The sequence below is a fragment of the Haliotis asinina genome, chromosome 16 (assembly GCF_037392515.1).
Source record: "Haliotis asinina isolate JCU_RB_2024 chromosome 16, JCU_Hal_asi_v2, whole genome shotgun sequence".
NCBI lineage: Eukaryota > Metazoa > Mollusca > Gastropoda > Lepetellida > Haliotidae > Haliotis > Haliotis asinina.
Genome location: NC_090295.1, coordinates 44,840,574 through 44,860,252, shown reverse-complemented (window position 1 = coordinate 44,860,252; position 19,679 = coordinate 44,840,574). Strand labels below are relative to the sequence as shown.

The window sequence follows — 19,679 nt, the reverse complement described above, 5'->3', positions numbered from 1 at the left end:
AGCTAATAACACAGATAATTTGTATTCCATCCTGTTGTTACTTAACAGCATAGCCAACTCTTGTACCAACACCAAACCTGTCATGGATTGAAAAGTTGTAGTTTGAATCCCATTTTGATTCTGATTCTTATTTTTGGTTCTTCTGCTTCACTAAATGGTAATGTTCAAATTGTAATATTGTTCATTCACCATATTGGTGACATACATCCATACCCGATATCCAGGTCACGTCCACCATCATGCAGCTACCCACCCCACAGCCATGTCCCACAACAGAGGTGTGACGATACCGAAAATTCCTGATATGATATGTATCATGATATCTTGGAACGATACAATACATCACAATATGCTATCTTTTGTTATTTTCTTTAAAAACATATATTTTGGTATCAAGTACCAGTGTAAATTTTTACATAACTATCAGCTACTATTGAAAATTAACAATTTTAACATCAATGATATGTATCACAATACGGAAAAAAGTATCAATACATATTTATCATCCAATAAAGCATCACGATTATCAATATTACAATGTATCATCACAGCTCTATCCCACACCACATTCAAGGCAACACCAACCCATCCCATGTCACATCTAGGCCACACCTATAATGGAGCACCATGTCCCACAAAACGTCAAAGATCAAGGCAGCACCCATAGGCATACACCCCTCCCATATCCAGATCACACCTACACCATGTGTTACACTATGTAACACTCATGCCAATACACTCCAGCACATAAACATGTACCCCACACACCAACACACACCCACTCACATGTACAATCGAATCGACACAGGCCTAGTGCAGGCCCCCCTAAGTAATTGAAGGATTTACGGCAAATTTGAAGGAACCGCATCTCAAATGTAAACAAATGCAGCCCGCTTTTGCAGTGATATCGGTAGTGTAGCGATAATAACATAAACACAACACCCTTTCGGAAACAATAATACTTGAAACACACTCGACCATCTACGGAGATTTCTCGGCTCCATTCCATGATTTGTCAGTCGCGTCCTGAAACTCACACCACATCAAAACATGGCGTCACTGGAAGGAGCCACCGTCTTGGTGAGTATTGTATTTAGTTTCTACTGTTTTCATTTTTATAATTATCCATCTTTGACCATCCGTGTTGAATGCATTTAGGTATGAGGTGTTGTCGGAGCTATAGAATATTTTTTAAGGAAAGGATCATCACTGCAAAAGAGCGTCGTAAGTCATGCCCCCGGAGGTTGTTTATGCCTGAACATCGGAAACCGCCCGGGGCAGTCATTACGGGCGTGTCAGCTAAAAGCAGATGTTGAAATGTGTGAACAGTAAACCCTGAAATAGCTGCTATCAACTACATTAATTCATTTCCATCGTCAACTGGTTTTCATTTAATGATGCAGGCACATGCTGGATCAAGTTTCAAAAATTGATAAGCAAATGGTGCTGTCACAAAAACGATCGATTGTAAATAATTAAATTCATCTGATCAAAATGTACAACTTGATACATTTATCAATATTACAACAGGTGATTTCGGTTTGACATGAATGCACTGCTTTTTAACTGAACATGTTTTGTTGACAATCTAACATTCACAAGCAAAACGTGTGTCCTATTGTCATGGTAACAGACATTTGCCACTTTCTGGAAACTCTGTAATCATGGTAATTTGTATCATGGTCTTCAAGTTATGTTCCTCACATTGATTTCAGTATAGTGTTAGGGTAGCTGACTGGTTAAAGCATCCACCCATCACACCGAAGACTCGGGTTTGATTCCCCACGTGTGCAGTTCATTTCTGGTGTCCCGGTTGTGATACTGATGGAATACAGCTAAATGTGGCATAATAGCATACTCTCACTCAGTCACTCACTCACTCACTCCAGATCACTTCAGATGAACACAATTCTAAAGACACTGTCTCTAAAACTTGCCATGCAATATGGCTACACTTCAAACCTAAATCTCCTTTCTACTTGTGTTTCCCACTTACCCTTGAAGATTTTGGTCAAAACAATACTACCTAACAAAACTAACAGGATCGCTACACCAATCCTCATGATATCAATCACTGTATTGTCTGGTCCAGATTTGTTTCGAGACTGCCATGGCATAGCTGTATTACTGCAGACGTAAACAACAAACAAAACAATTTTCATATAAGACAAAATATTATGGATGTCAACTTCTCCTTTATTGCATGCACCATGTTTCTGGGCTAATCCTTGCCCCTTCATTAGGTGACCTAATTCATATTTTGTCATATACTTGAATACTAACTTCTATATGCTTCTCAAGAATCTAAAAACAATTTTCTTTTGTTTTCCAATAGTAAATGACAAATACTGCTGCAAGATATATATCTTACATTCCAATAAACCCTCTGTGCAGATGGGTACCCTGAGTCAACAGTCGACAATATGTTTCAACATGGTACCAGTATACACTGAAAACCAACACAGTCTGGAAGCCAAACAATAGGGCTGTGCAATATAACCAGTTTACCGATATTTACCGGTTCAGATATGAAAACGATGTGCATTGCGATACACTCATCAAAAAACAGTATTTTGACATTCATTTGGAAAATTTCATAACATTCAGAAATTGTCGGATATTTTCGGGTTTTTTTCACACCAAAAGTTGTCAGATATTTTCGTGTTTTTTTCACACCAAAAGTCATGTGAATATTGTAAAATGGTGTCCCCCAATAACAAACAATTTACTGCAGTGCCAAATACTTGGGCAAAGGCTTCTGTATGTCAGCATTTGGGGTTGAAAAGTTTACAATAAATGGAACTATGGATAAGAGTCATGATTAAAAGTTTTCATTTAAGCTTAATCAATCATAGTGACTTTCTTGCATTTTGCTATTTAAATTAAGCATAAACTTGATTTAAGAAGTTGTCTGCTTAAAAAAAACAAACTCTTGCAATATATTGCAATACATATTGCAATAGATGCTTTTGTATCATCCCTATCAAACAACACAGATCCACTAGATGCGATAACTTTTTCATGTACATTTATTGAAACTAGCAAAGATTAACCAAGCTCAGTTTCACCACTTGACACTGATATTGATCTTGAAATTCATTATCACTGTAGTGTCGTCTCAACTGCTGACAGTTACAACACATCAGTCGTTAGACTGATCACAACATCTTCAGTAAGTATACAGATTTATCTGTTTCCTGTATTTCACATTAAAGTATTTCCTTTATCCTACATCTGAAAGAGAAATCACTCCATCAAAACTCACCTTTTCCTCAGAATACTGAAGACTCCTAGTCAACTAAATTCACATATATTTGTCAATCAAATGATTTCCTTGCTTATTGCAATTGTTCCCCTTTTCCATCTGTCTGTTCTTGTCTGTCCATGTTGTGAAATGAATGTGAACAATATGATGTAAATACTAAATTGTTTAACTTGTACCCTATCCTCTTCTCATGAATAAAATATGTTCCAAACGAACGAACAGCTGAATTACAAATTAATTCACGAAATGCAATGGTCCAAATTAACTTAGGGGCAGATGATTAAAGTGGCATACCATGGTGAGTGGTATTGTATAATGAACTGTTAATAACTCTAGAATTCAATACGTTCAACTTGCACACCAATCTCTAATTCAGGTGAAAATTTAATGGTTAGCTTCAGTATTTGTGTGTCACTGTCCACGTTTAATCATAAGCCGACAATGCCAGTCATGACTGCGAGGGTTTGTATTCCAAATGTTACAATTAATATAATTAATTTTACAGTCAAGTCTCGTTACTCCGACATCATCTGTTGCACCACAAATTTTGGATTAACGAGGATGTTGGACTAGATAGATGAGACTAAGTTACATTTATTCAGTTTGGTACAAACAAAAGCGTCAGACTATGCCGATTGTTGGATGAATGGAGGTCAGATTAATGAGATTTGATTGTATTGTGTTATATTGTGAACCTGATGTATGTGAGATTGTGCACTTTATGTCATGATTGTCAGAAATTGTGCACCTCATGTCATGATTGAGTGAGACTGTCGTGATTGTACGGGATTGCGTACATCAAGATACATATTTGTAAGTGATTGTTTCCCAATGATATCATGATTGTATGAGCCTGCCCATCCCAAGATGTTATGATTATGACTTGGCTCATCTCCCCAATAATACCATGATTGTATGAGATTGACAACCCACCAACAGCATTGTGGAAGTTGAACACTGTAACAATACACAGCACATATAACATACCAATTGGCTTTGAGGAAAACAGAAAATTTGCCACAACACCAAACACTCTTTTTTTGAGTCTCATTTGACATGTTGGAAGCAGGCAGTTAATAGAATTGAATAACTCACACAGGAAATGGAGAACTGCTCTACAGTTCTCAACTCTGAAGCTTGATGTGTTAAATTAGTTCAAAGAATTTAACCAACCGACTACTTTAGATCAAGATATGATCTGAACTTTCTAGAATCTGTTCATACCCTTCAGTAAGATTTTTTTTTAAAAAATGCCAAAGAAAAAACAATTAAGATCAAAAGAGTTCTATCATGTTCCAGAATAAATGTCATCGTCCCAGAATATCATCATGGTTCTTATGAAAGGCAATCAGCAAACATCAAATGCTCTGATGAAGACGCTAAGTGGGTTTAGTGGTGGGACAAACACTTCACTTGTGCGCTTCCATGCAACCATCAGACTGCTGCCACATTGTAATGTCTCTCTGAATGTGTAGGAGAGGGGTACTCTGACTGGCTGAGATCTGTATACTCTATGCCATAAGGTCTTAATGCATGATGGCACAATATTCATGCAATCAAACACGACTAACAAGGGTAGGACCAGCTAGTCCACAATCAATCTTCCTAAACAAACATCAGCAACATTTCTTCTCTTTCACACTAATGTTCCACAGTAGTTGATCAACCAAATTCAGAGGGAGTTAATACTAGTTATGGTGCAATTGGTTGAATAATCAAAGATTGGTTGCAGTGACTAAACAACCACACAATTCACCATGTGTTTTCATAATTGAACACAAACAATTTGGGAACACTTGTTTAAAATAGCAACATTTTTCACAAAGTCGGTTTTGTATCTGTCACAAAATCTACATAAGCAATACAAGCTTGTTCCAAATCATGACTGAATTTATCTTAAAGACTCCAGGAAATTTATGTTCCTAATATACTAGTCTTCCTTTACTGGCAAATAAACCCTACACTTTCTTCGTATTATTTTGTGCATTAACAAACGCAAGAGGAATATTTGATAAATGACTGATTTTTTAATGACTGATTGGTTGTAATGAACAAATCGTTAATTGTGACTAACTCCCAACACTGGTTCCCACTGACATCTTAGAGATTCGTCTAGACTTGGCACAAGGACCTTAGTCCTGTGATCATAATAAGTCTAAATTACACAGCCAGAGTTAAGATAAGCTTAGCACTAAGATCACATCAACTGGACCCTGCTCAGAAGATGATAATTAGTCCAAAGTTGGAATCAAGTATGGTAACAAATTAAAAAAATGGAATTAAAACTTATTTTCTAAAATTATGCAAACATAATTTTGAGAAAAGATGCAAGAAAAAAGTCCATATGAAGGTTTCAACATACCCATCAAACACTGAGTTTCAGAAGAAAGCAGAAATTTTGAACAAATTGTATTTGTCTGGAGTACAAACACATCAATGTTTTAATTAGTAAGTGCCAGTATCTGAAATCAACAGTTCATAAAATATACTCTAAAAAATATATAGGGGAACTTCCTTCGCAATCATCAATTGAAAATAGAAGGCGATACAGACGTAACAGAGTCAATCAATGTTGATATGGAAATATTGAATGTTTTGAGAGTGCATCACTGCTTGCACTTCTTTAAGACCATAAATTGTTTATACTGTAATCACTCTTGAAAGATGATTAGTGTATGATGTTATACTTGCATGTGTACGATTTTTATTTTCAAAAGAAAAAACCTGGATAAATAAAAACACTGACAACCGTGAGCAGTAAGATGACTGTCAAAATTAATGCTCTACAATGATTTATCGACTTTCTTCAAAACCCTAAAAACCAAGAAGGACGCCCTATTGTGCATGTGCATCCCATGCATTGTGTTTAGTGGTGGTGATAAAGAGAAAGGGTGGTTTAAAGATGTCTGAAAAGTTTGTTAACACTTATACTTCTTGTCAAAATTGAAAATTCAGGTTCCCCTGCATCTATTTAACAGTATTGTACGTGCATTGATCTCTTGCTGGTCTGTTGCTGATCACATGACACAGGACACATCATCCCTTCAAAACTTTCCCGTCTGCCCCAGAGGAACTGAATTCATGAAGAGATATGTTGTGCTTCACTGATTACATCAGGGAATGGTGACAGCTTTACTACCAGCGGCACTAAACAACTACCATTCAGTGCATGAAGTCTACCTGGCATATCACTGACATTGAACACATACCATATCTCACGGATCATTGAAGCTTTCTGCTCTGTTGGTTATTCATATCCAGCAACAGATGATGACCAAGCATGTCCTTGCCCACACAGCAACAATCTATATATCTGCCTGTCACCATGCCATGGGTTCATGGAAAAGCAGGTAATTAAAACCAATAATATACATCTAGGAACTTTTGGGTAGGCAAAGGGTTAAGGCATCGGTTCATCATCCCAGAGGCATGGCATGGGTACCATGTGTGAAGCCTATTTATGTTGTCCATGCCGTGATATTGCTGGAATCTCAAATTGCTACAAGTGGTTCAAAATCTCACTCCCTCGCACACGCACGCACGCACGCACGCACGCACGCACGCACGCACGCACGCACGCACGCACGCACGCACGCACGCACGCACGCACGCACGCACGCACGCACGCACGCACGCACGCACGCACGCACGCACGCACGCACGCACGCACGCACGCACGCACGCACGCACGCACGCACGCACGCACGCACGCACGCACGCACGCACGCACGCACGCACGCACGCACGCACGCACGCACGCACGCACGCATCGGTGCCAATGGCATGACTATACCTGAATTGGTAATTACACATTTTAAAAAGTCTTTCTATATACTCACACAAATGTAAAAAATGGAAACACACAACTGAATTGAAATTATGAGCAAACACAAACTATGAGCAATGGTTACAAAACATGCTATTGTGAACAATAATTAATATGAAATATGATAAAAAAATAATCTTTTATCATTGTATAATGAAATATTCAGTAAGTACTATTTTACTGTTCCCAGCTGTACATGTGAAAATCTATAAAATATTGCTCACATTGTATAATGCACTTTTGGGAAGTAGGGTAGCCTAGTAGTATAAGAAAGCCCAGATTCAATGTACAACATGGGTACAATGTGTGAAGCCCATTCCAGGTGTCCATTACGATGATATTGTTGGAGTATTGCTTAAGCGGTGTAAAACCCAACTCACTCACTCACTCATTCTATTGCACCCAACATCATTCAACCTATCTGAAGGCAACTGGTAAATAATCTGGACGAGAAAAACCAGGAGACAACATCATGATCATCAATCTATGCATGAGTGAGTGAGCTTAGTTTTACACAGCACTGATCAATAATCCATCTATATGGCGACGGTCTTTATATAATTGAGTCTGGACCAAAAAGTCCAGTGAGCAACAGCATGAGCATCAGTCTGTGCAACTGGGAAGACATGACATGTGAACCACGTCAACCAGACCACAAAATCATGTTAGTCGTCTCTTCAAACAAGCATGGGTTCCTGAAGACCTATTCAACCTCAGATCTTCATGGGTATCAACCTATGCAGTGGGGATAAGAAGACGTATCAACCTAATCACTAAGCCTTACTATGCAGTTTTTTAATCAACCATGGTGTTTACTGCTAATTATTATTCATTATTGGAAAATACTGCAGCAAAATATTGTTACAGCAATATTACATTCCAGTAATACTTCTAAACATATGATGTCATAATGGTTTAGTTATGTCATCACAATGTCAATACTCCTGTCACAATGGTATCAGACCTTGCTTGAATCTCGGAAAGTCATCACCCTGTATGCTGGAGAGTAATAAACAGAATACTTCACTTGATTCCATGTAATAGATTACTTATTAACTCATGAAAGATTAATTATCAAACTTGCTTTTGCTTATTTGATACCAAATCATTAACTTGTTTAACAAAAATGGTATTATGTGGAAGCAAGAATAGTAATATTAGTATCATCTATTTACACAATACATCATGGTACAGTCAAGTATCTCTCTAGAATGTGTGGCAATGTACAAATACCAAACAGGAATGAACCTTTGAGTAAGGCAGGGCAAAGTAATACATTCCAGCAAATGAGAATTCAGTGAGGTTTCTTGTGATTCAAGCAATACAACCATTAAATTACAAAATTACGATAACATATAATTCATTACATCTCAATTTTGTTAAGATCCTTGGGTGAAACAAGCATCTAGTTCCCACACATGAAATGACAGAACAAGTATCTAGTCATCACACTTGCAAAGCAAAACCAGGTATCTGATCTTTGATTGGCATTCAGAAGCTGGTAGTTGAACAGCACTAAGTCGATCATAAGTCACTAAGGTGTTATGTTAAAGCATAGGACTTAAGAACTCAGAGCTCCAGATAACTTTTAGCTCATGTGGGTACTGTATCCAGTACTTTCAAATATGTGGGCATTTTAGTGATTTTACTCGCCTATGTAAGTTTACTAAGCAGGTATGTACTGTCCTATGTCATAGCTTATCACAAAACCGACTTAAACATAATGGAAATTATTTCATAAAAAAATGGCTCATCCTGAACCAATCCAATACTCTCAGTGCAGCTTAAAACTATAAAAGCAATTGACCTCTTTTCCATCATGCAAGTGATTTTTATTAATATATTCCGTATGCATATGTTTCAGAATTTGTATGGCAAACATATTAAATGTGTAATTGCTACACAACAATTTTTTACAATAGGTAATTGACATTTTCAATGCATATTTCACCTGAATACGCATGTTATGTGGGTCTATGAGTTGAAGTTAACCTTAACAAAGGTTGCTTTGTGAAAGGAGTCCAGGTCAACAGTCCTGACACTGCGAAATCATGGACATAGTTGTATATCAAGAAAACAAATGTACAGGTTGCAATAATGTAATGAAGTAGAGGAGAGCTAAGATCTAAACCAGTGGTTGATAATGCAAGCATACCTAAAGACCAATAATGACGTGCACAGGATACAACAATCTCTTGAGGTGGAGGACAGCATAGATGTCTAAACCAGTGGTTGATGACGAGAGCATTGCTGTATATTGAGAACAGACCTAGTGTGTCAAACAGTTTACACTAACTTCTTGAGGTGGATGGGAACTGGGAAATGTAAACCAGAGGTCGATATACTGAGCACTGATGTATACCAGTAAAAACAATGGACTATGGCAAGACCAACCTATGTCAACGCACCATAAGGATGAAAACCAATAACAAACATTAAAATGCCATGATTCTTTAACAACAGAAAAAAGAAAAAACTAAATAAGATGCGCTACCGCTTTTATCTTTTTCAGCAAATGAATTAAACATGTCTGACCTAAACAAATCATGGCTCTATGACGATCAGTCAGGTTGTATATAGTCAATGTACACACCACTAGTAAATAGCCAAAGTCTTTTGAGAAACTGACATTGATACGAAGTAAAGTCTACAGGGAGATCCATTTTAATCAATGACAGTGCTCTCCGGGATTTTTTCACCTTAATGGAAAACATTACTGTATGCGGTTTTAAAAAGAGTCTTAGTTATATGGTTCTGGCACGTTTCTTGCAATCATGTTTAATTTTAGTAAAACATTAATAAAAGCAACGCCAAAACTAGTTGAAGAACTTTTTCTTTCCTATTTAGTTGCCAACATCTCTGATTTTGTACAAAAAAGTAAGTTTCAATTTTTTGAACTCAGAGAAACACATTTAAAAGGATGTCCCTTCTGTGACTCTTTTAAAGCAATCTGGGGATGAAAGACAAGTCAGCGAAACTCTGTATGCAATACCTCTGTAATCTAAGAAAATAGACTGACTTTTTGATTCACAAACTCAATTTGTGGATTCACTGTTAATGAAAACACTTCTTCCATGAGAGAGTGACTTCTTCTTGCATCCAAGCGTATGATGTACAGTTAAATTTCTTCTGTGACTCTGGGATGTACGAGTGAGTTTCTGCTGTGATAGAAATGGTGTCAAGGGTCAAGGACATAAGGGTGAGTTTCAGCTGTGATCGAATGATGAGATTACTCTTGGATATATGGGTGAGTTTCAGCTGTGATAGACTGGTGAGTCTACCTTGGGATGTAAAAGTGAGTTCAGCTGTGATAGAATGGTGAGTCAGCTCTGAGATGTGAAGGGGACTTTCAGCTGTGACAGAATGGTGAGACAGCTCTGAAATGTGAAGGGGACTTTCAGCTGCGACAGAATGGTGAGTCAGCTCTGAGATGTGAACTTTCAGCTGCGACAGAATGGTGAGTCAGCTCTGAGATGTGAAGGGGACTTTCAGCTATGACAGAATGGTGAGTCAGCTCTGAGATGTAAAGGGGACTTTCGGCTGTGACAAAATGGCAAGCTGTCTCTGGGAAGTAAAAGTTAAGTTTCAATTGTGACAGACTGGTAAGCTTCCTCTGAGATGCAAGGGTGAGTTGTGGCAAATATACAAGCCATACGTTTCATGCTATACGCTATACTGCTGTACTCCTGCTATAGGGACAAGCGGTGAGTTGAATGAGCAATAGTGTCGATACAGCCGATCAATATAGACTTTCAAGCATGGCACAAGCTATGGAAATTCAATGAACTAAAATATTAATGCAGAAATTGTTCCAATTTGTGTGTGACCACATCAATCATTTATCTTGACACATATCTTGAGTTGAACCTAGCAGTTCTCAAGCTAATAATTGCAAAATGTGTGTTCCAAACAACCTGTTCCTAATCTTTTGTAAGGAAAGCTCTCAATATTGTAAGATGTTTCACATTTAATTCATGGATTTACAGATTTACAAAACCTTTGGGAAATGGAATCATTGTCTTCAGAATACCAGGAATGGTTTATACTGCATCTCCCCACGGGGGACAGCAATAAAGTAGTGAGTAGTTGGTACCTGGCTTAAAATAGGTAGCAGTCTCTTACCTGGTAGCAGCATTTTTCATATTGTGTATCATATGATCAGTTCATAGCATCTTAAGTATTTCCCAAGTTATGCAAAAGTAATTCCTTTACTTGTATAAGCAGACGATGTGTTATTGCCCTTACACTTCAGAACATGATAAATGTTCATTATCAAAAATGTAAAGCAGTAATGTTGTAGTTCTTCACATACGCACTAAGCGGACTGTTTCTCTGTCACAATTATGCCAGTACTGTGATGTGAAAGTGACCATGAAAGGTTACAATGAGCGTTTTTTCGGAAATTAAAATACCAGTATTGGTAAGGCTACTAGGGAAACTGCACAAGTGGAGATCTTTCCGTTGAAAATGACAGCTAACTGACGAAAGTAAGTGGTTTCACTTAAAAACACCAGCATGTAAGTTGTTGCTACTGTGGGTTTTTTGAGGTAGCAAAAAAGGATTCAGAATAGGAAATTTGTTTCCTTAAAGCATTAATTTCTAATCCTGGGTTAAGCGTTAAGGTGTCTGTTCTTCATGCCAAAGACCTGGATTCGATTTCTCATATGTGTACAATGTCTGGAGCCTGTTTCTAGTGTCCACAGCCGTGACATTGCTGGGATATCGGAAAAAGCGGTGTAAAACCATACTCACTCACTCACTCGCTTGCTGATCCTTCTTTCACATGTTGTTAAATAATAAGATCTCTAGTACATGCTACATCTTTCTATAATGACAGAACAATGTGTCCTCGCTCTGATGAGCATGAACAGGTGAAGTGTTCCAATATCACATTTCAACCTCATAATTGTCAGTTCCAAGCGTACTGTTATGGCTGAATTCATTACCAATCTGTATAGCATCAATGTGGGAGTATATATGGCACATATCACAACGCACAAAAGCTGCTGTCACCAAGGTCAAGCAATTTTGTCAACAGAGGACCTATTTTCTAGCCATATGGACAAATACAAGTATATAATATGTGATAGTTCATTACGAAGATTCTGAACCAGATCAAACAGAGGAAAACAAAAACCAGAGTGAATAAGTTCAGTTTCACTCGCTGCTGTTAGCAGTATTCCCATAATATCATGGCAGGGGACACCAGAAATGGACTTCACACATCGTACTACCCTTATGGGGAGTTAAACCCATGTCTTCAGTGTGATAAGTAAACGCTTTAACCACTTGGCTAACCCTCTGAGCCAAAACAAAACCGGAAACATTGCCAGAACAAACACTGACAACATACGGACTCCTATCCAAACAGATTTTAGCCTTTTAACACACTAACTTTGGCTTACAGGCTAAGTAAACTCCAGGTTGGATCAAGTAAAGGTCCCCACACCACCAGTCTTATGTTGATGAAGATAAGTATTGGGTGGATATGTGTGAACTCATGTCGATGTGAGTTGGTGCTCATGCTGTCAACCTCTGGTTTGTCCTGCCCAACTTGCTTTTATCAGAATACTGTAACATATCTGATATAAATGACAGGTAACTGGTCCTTACACAGTTCCCTGACCACTATGCTAAACACACCACCAAGTTCCTATACTAAACACACCACTGACACCTATGTTACACAGACTGTTGGCCCATCTATTTCACTGACCCGTATGCTACACACACCACACATCTCTGCTACACACACAACACACCTATGTTACACAGACCATACACCTGTGCTACACACACCATACACCTATGTTACATACACCACACCTGTGTTAAACAGTTACACACACCACACCTATGCTACACAAACCACACACTTGTGTTACACACTACACACCTGCATTGCACATATCACACACTGTTACACACACACACATCTGTGTTACACACCCCACACCTGTCACACACACCTGCATTACAGCACACACCTATGTTACACATCAAAACAATCTTCCCATACCAACAGAACACCAGAATATGCAAGTATAGAACACTGACACAGTCATCTCTCTCCAACACCTATAACTTATTCATTCCAGTCTATGGTATATTCTGTAGGTATTATCATCATTATTGTATGTGTTATTAATAACACAATTAACAGCATCAATGAAAAGACCAGCTATTACATACATCCTTGATGAGTCCTAATGACAGCTATTCCGGCTGCAGCACACTGGATGTGTGATAACCTGATGCTGACAGGGAAAGTGCTCTCGAATTTTATGAGCTCACACACTGAATGTCAGCACTGAATCCTGGCAGAAGCCACATGAACAATGATGTTCCGTTTTCATCAATAACCTTCATTGCAAACATTTCCCCTAATTAACTGCAGGTATAAAAATGGAGGTGTGTCTTATAAGGAGCATCAAACTGTGATATTTAAAGTTTCCTTTGGAAGTTCAGTTTGTCAACAAAAATACACCATTGATTCCGCTTCAGTCTCAGTGATTGAGTGAGTGATTGAGTGAGTGATTGAGTGATTGAGTGAGTGAGTGAGTGAGTGAGTGAGTGAGTGAGTGAGTGAGTGAGTGAGTGAGTGAGTGAGTGAGTGAGTGAGTGAGTGAATGGTATTCATAATCATACTACCTACGTGAAAAGGAAGACAGTAAATGCTCTTTATGACAGCCACTAATCTATCTTGAGGTCAAATAACAATTGACACTATAGGTGTTGAGTTGTTGAGTGTGGTGACTAATCTGTTTATGTGACACTGAAGACCAGGTTTGATTCCCCACATGGATACAATGTGTGAAGCCTATTTCTGGTGTCCCCAACCATGATATTGTTGAAATATTGTTAAAAGTGGCGTAAAATCATACTCACTCACCAACTCACTTAACATAATAATTCATATGTGAATTCCCAGGCCAAGGTAATGGTTTGTGGGTATTATCCGTGCGGGTACATTGTGCATCGAGGCTATTCGAGTTTGTCTATTGTATTTCTGTGAAAGACCATTTATTATTTGCCTCATTTCTAAATGTATTGCCAATAAGTGTACACACAGTATAATGAATGATGCTCCTTGAGAAGCTGTAAGATTAGTGGTGATAGTACATAGAGAGCCTACACGTATTTCCTATTTATTGAAGTGAATGAGGTCAGTCACCTTCATTTGGTTATCACAGGTGAGTGAGTTTTGTTTTATGCAGCTTTTATCGACATTCCACTGGGGGACACCAAAAGTGGGCTTCACATATTGTACCCATGTGGGAATCAAACCTGGGTCTTCAGAGTGATTAGTGAACGTTTTAAAAACAAGGCCACCCCATTGTTACCACGGAGGAAAATCACTTCTACATTTCTCTGTTTTCTAAGGTTTAAATCGAGCATTCGTTGCAATAAACATATTTTCAAATGTGAAATGTGCTTGTATATTGGTAATACCACGCAGTTCTAGTCATATTAGCTTGTCATATTCTTTAGATCAATCACTAGTTCATCTGCTCTAGACTCATTAATTTACAGACTCTTCTCAAACACCAGGAATATTAATAAATCTACACTAAACTACAAACATTAAGAAGGCTGGTTTTCTCGAACATATATCATCACAATTTATTCTGAGAAACAAAATTATCTGAAAGGGAACCCTTGTTCTTGACACATCATAACTAAGGGTTGAAAGACTGTTCTGTATTAAATAGAATACGCATGCCAACACAGCCCTGCCAACATGTCAGAAATCAATATTGGTGATTTTTATCAGTTATCTCGCTAACTACTTGCAGGTTGACAGATAAGATGTATGAGATTGTGAGGGATGTTGACAGTGACACATCAGATGGTATTAAACACTCACACTAGTCAAAGCAAATATGAACTTAAAAACACACAGATCCCTAGGGATGAGTAAGTGACGGGTTTTAATACCAATATTGGCAATACTCCAGTGGTATTATGTATCATCTTCATGTAGTTTGCGGCCATCATCATCATCATCATCATCATCATCATCATCATCATCATCACAATCATCATCATCATCGCGTCATCGGCATCATCATCATCATCATCATCATCATCAAGGATGGAGTGAATTTGGTTTGGCACCTCTTTTAGCAATAGTCCAGCAATATGAAGATGTGAAACACAAGAAGTGAACCTTACACATCGTGACAAACCAACAGACTAACCACTGGGCTACCACATCACCAAAGTTATCTAAGGAACATTAGGAACGGTAACCCAGGTGTCCTGATTGTGAGTGAGTGAGTGAGTGAGTGAGTGAGTGAGTGAGTGAGAGTGAGTGAGTGAGTTTAAGCAACACGCCAGCAATATTCCTGCTATATGGCAGCGGCCTATAAATAATCAAGTCTGTACCAGACTATCCAGTGATCAACAGCATGAGCATCGATCTGTACAATTGGGAACCAATGACATCTGTCAATCAATCAGCAAGCCTGACCGCCTGATCCCATTAGTCGCCTCTTATGACAAGCACAGTCGCCTTTTATGGGAAGCATGGGTTGCTGAAGGCCTATTCTACCCCGGGACCTTCACGGGTTGACACAGATATCAAACCATTAACCAAGATAGTAAGTAGTAGGCTTTAGCAACTGTAATGATGGGACGTAATTATTACCTAGCTTTCTGATCCAAAACAGATAGTCAGCAATGCGATGATGGCATTTAAAAGCTCTCATTTATCCCTGTTATTCTTTCATTAAGAATGTTACAATATATTTAAGTCGTATACTTGTTCGTAGTGACACTAGTTAGTACGATGGATCATGTATTCTTGATTAACACTTCATTACTTGTATCATACTGCCATCGCATTATCAATAGTATTGATGGTGGAGGGTGTGACTTTAGGTCACATCTGGAAGGACTTCAATAAAACTGTCACAGTATATTACAATTATCAATACTTGACTAACAGTATTGAAAGATATATCCATTTATGCAAGGCCTGATGGAGCTCATCAGAACTCAAGCCGTCACCTATGAAATGATCAACTTACTGGGTCAATGACATAGTGATCAGAAGCTGTATGTCAATGGCTTCTCTGAAACTAAATGGTGAGAATGTTTAAGAATCGGAATGACAATGGTTTCACTGTTTCAGAATCTGTATGACAATGGTTTTACTGATTATATATATGACAATATTTTTTCAGTGAATCAGTATGACAATGGTTTAATTTAATCAATATGACTGTTTCATTTAGGGTTTCACTGTTTCAGGCTTTGAATGCCCATGATTTTACAGATTCTATATACTAAAAGAATCCAGTGATTATGTTAAAATAGTTTTGCTGGGTTTGTATTACAACAGTTTCATTAAATATGTATGACAAAGTCTGTATTTTCCCATATGACAATGGTTTCATGTTTTCACCAAGCAGGATACTGACTTCCTTCAATCAATGCCAAGGCTCTTAGAGTCTAATAAATGCAGGGTCACGACAAGAAGTGATGAAATTATCCACTGTGGTGGAGCTACAGTCAGAATCAGATAATCATCAGGTCGATTTGTTTCAACCAAGTGCCCCCTGTCATTAACTAAATTATAGTTATCTGGACCTATGTTTAACATTTCCTGCTGTCGTGGTTGATCTTGTGAGAGATGCACCTTTATAAGCATGCGACCTTGAGTTAATCTTCCGCACAACTCTAAATCATTAGTGCGGAATATGGTGTTGGTCATGAAATCCTGTACACACGAACAGCATCCTTCCTACTGAAATCCAATATTAACAAATTACTGTCTAAAAGTAGCAAAGGGTTTACAGAAACATCTTTTCAAAATGAAAAGGTGTTCAACAACCTTAACAAAAAGGTTTAAAAAGAAATAAAAGTCTGATCAACTGAAACAGTTCCATCACCAAACTGACAGCTGATAACAAGTCAAGGTGCAAACTCAAAAAACACACACTTTCCACTCAGCCCACATTCCACCCTATATTGAAATTATCTGTCTTCCATAATACAACATTTATGTACTAAATCTATTTAAACACAATGTCAGCCCACATTCTACCCTATATTGAAATTATCTGCCTTCCATAATACAACATTTATGTACTAAATCTATTTAAACACAATTTCATTCATGATTGGCTTGATGTTACATATGATTAAATTACATTTGTGACATCATTCCATTGTCTGCTGGTACACATCGCTCCATTCCCGAAAAGTAATGGAACAATGTGTACCAGTTTCAAATTAAAGAATTCATTTTGTCAGTTAATTGTGAAAACAGAAATATTCCTAATACTTTGAATATATCCGCATAACTCTCCATTCCTGAAAATTAAAGTGCCTTGGGGTCTCAGCTCAATTATTTTTAAAGAATGGAGAGGTACTTGGACATTATACTCGACTTATTGTATGGGAGAGAACTCAGTCCACTAACTCAGAACCAGTTCTGTCAATGACAAAGAACAACTATGATTCTAAACTATAAATGCTCTTTGCAGGCAAATTGTACAAAATAACTCTTTTTCAAAATTGCAATTTCACCAGAAGTGTTTTATTTTCATAAATCCAATGAATCTTTCACTGTATTTAGACACTGATCAATAATTGTTTATATATATGTAAAACAAAGCATTACAGTGAGTCTTTCTTCATTACCCCAAAGCAGTAGGATAGTTTAGTAATTGGAGTTTGCTCTTCAAGGTTCTATTCTCACATGGGAAGAACATGTGAAGCCCATTTCTGTGTTCCCTGTTGTGACACAGCTGGAATATTACTAAAAGCGGTGTAAAACTAAACTCTCTTTTCTGGCCTTGATATCAGTGAAAAAAGTCACCTCAGAAACACTGCAACATTTATTACAACTATATTACCATGAAGCAGGAATTTTTGTTCAAAATGAGAAAATTTTCCAGCAGATTTGAGCCTGTACATCAGCCACAGAGTGGGTCTATAAATACCTGAAATAATATGACCGGCTGCCTATTTCTCATGTGTAGCCCTATTATTCATGAATGTAATGGAGAAACACGGCAATACAGATACAACTGGCGATCATATCAGCCCATTCTACAGCAATACACCATGCCATACTCATTTCCATGTAACGACACAGTTTTGTTTACCTACAGATATAGAGGTTTTTTCTGGCAGTATTACACATGTAAATTCAATATATCATCTGAATATTACATCATTTATGATAGAATCTAATAAATTGAAGTTACAATCATCTATACACTCTTCTGATGTTATTAACAGAAACTGATAAAATGTGTTTCACGCGTACACCTGCCATCACTTCCTGTCATTTGATGCGATGTGTCACAAACATTCATAGTGGTGAATCACCACAAATTGGTTCTCCCATCTAACAATCCATATATTTCCCTTTAAAAAGAAATTAGATTTTAAAATAGAATAAATCTTTTTTTTTCCCAAAATGGTTACAGATGATATTTTCACATAGATTTACATCCCATAATTGCATCAATGATATAAGCACTTGAACGTTGATATATGTCAGGTGTGTTTATCTTAAAAAGATTCAATAGGCATTGCAACCCCTTCCAAGTACAAGGAATCTGAATTTTCTGATGGTCTTCTGGATATTGTGGCTGTTGATCACTACTGTTGTATTAATGACAAGTAGATTTACCAGTAAGTGTGACCCTGAATAGCCAACAGAGTTTATCCTGGAATTCTGATCGCTCCCGAGCCCAACAAATAGCCATTGAGATCATCACCTCTATGACTTTGAGAGTTTCCCTTCAGACCCAGCTCCCAGTTGATGCATCTGCGTTTTGTGTGACAGTGGCTATCTGGCAGGTGCGTATTAATGAATCCTGCAGCAGGTCGTTTGAATGAATTTCTCGCGTGCTGTTACCGAAATGTTAGACCGAAGATAGATCCACCATCATTCATATCTAAAGTCTGGCCTTCTGCCAGTTTACCAACTACCTATGCACTAATATCAAATATCAAATTTGAGTGGATACAACTGTTTTCAAACTGTCTTTGCGTAGACAGTCAGGTATGCCGGAATCTATCCATCGATTTACCCTTCAGCTGTGGTGCCTTCAGTACACTGCTTGTACAAACGCTCACTCTTCTCTACATCCATGATGAGCCCAATAAACCCTCGCACCTGTCAAATACACTGACTTCAAACACCGACACTTACCTAATGACTGACAATCCTACAAGATGCTTTCAAAGGATGATATAATCCATTAGAAATCGCGAGTACACATGACATACAGGTATCCTGTCCGCGGCATAGCTGTACTGTTGATATTCCACTGTTATTTGTGCTCAGCGATACACACAACTATTGTGGCCGATACATATGTTCCCTGTGAAATAGTATCCGCCCAACAGCAATGCTTTGCGGTCGATGCCATGCACGGATGACTCTCGTTGGGAGGAAACGTCCGTATTTGACAACAAAACCTGTTGGGATTACAAAGCTATGAGACCAACAGTTTTTTACTGGGTCGCGGACAACTGAAAGAGGTGTCGGGTGTCTCTTGTGGAGGCGTGATCTTGCGTGGTGACACGTTGAAGAATTTTGGAGATTTTTTCGATAGAAAAAAC

General features: G+C 37.9%; 1 protein-coding gene across 2 annotated transcripts in view; it reads right to left on the bottom strand.

Moving 5' to 3' along the window:
- LOC137268375 (anoctamin-7-like) overlaps positions 1–19,429 on the bottom strand; it is a 116,734-nt gene extending 97,305 nt beyond the window's left edge. For both annotated transcript variants that reach the window (XM_067802935.1, XM_067802936.1), the window contains exon 1: positions 19,267–19,429. The gene's annotated coding sequence lies outside the window, so the exon portion shown is untranslated. The remainder of the gene's footprint in view (positions 1–19,266) is intronic.
- Between the last annotated feature and the right edge of the window lie 250 nt (positions 19,430–19,679).